The sequence below is a fragment of the Papio anubis genome, chromosome 20, assembly GCF_008728515.1.
Source record: "Papio anubis isolate 15944 chromosome 20, Panubis1.0, whole genome shotgun sequence".
Taxonomy (NCBI): Eukaryota; Metazoa; Chordata; class Mammalia; order Primates; family Cercopithecidae; genus Papio; species Papio anubis.
In genome coordinates, this window is record NC_044995.1 from 49,086,662 (window position 1) to 49,087,231 (window position 570).

Genomic DNA, 570 nt, shown 5'->3' on the forward strand with positions numbered 1-570 from the left:
GCACTTTGAGAGGCCGAGACGGGCAGATCACAAGGTCAGGAGATCGAAACCATCCTGGCTAACACAGTGAAACCCCGTCTCTACTAAAAAATACAAAAAACTAGCCTGGCGTGGTGGCGGGCGCCTGTAGTCCCAGCTACTCGGGAGGCTGAGGCAGGAGAATGGTGTAAACCCGGGAGGCGGAACTTGCAGTGAGCCAAGATCGTGCCACTGCACTCCAGCCTGGGGCACAGAGCAAGACTCCATCTCAAAAAAAAAAAAAGAAAAGGAAAGCTTTTGGGCTCTATGCTGGCAGGAACACAGGAGGATACAAGCTATCACATGCCGCCAAAGGACCTCTAAGCAAGTACAGCCTTCCTAGAAAGAAAGTGCTTTGGTGGGCTGGGCGTGGTGGCTCACGCCTGTAATCCCAGCACTTTGGGAGGCCAGGGGAGGTGTATCACCTGAGGTTGGGAGTTCGAGACCCCCCTCAATATGGAGAAACCCCGTCTCTACTAAAAATACAAAATTAGTTGGGGTTGGTGGTATATGCCTGTAATCCCAGCTACTCGGGAGGCTGAGTCAGGAGAA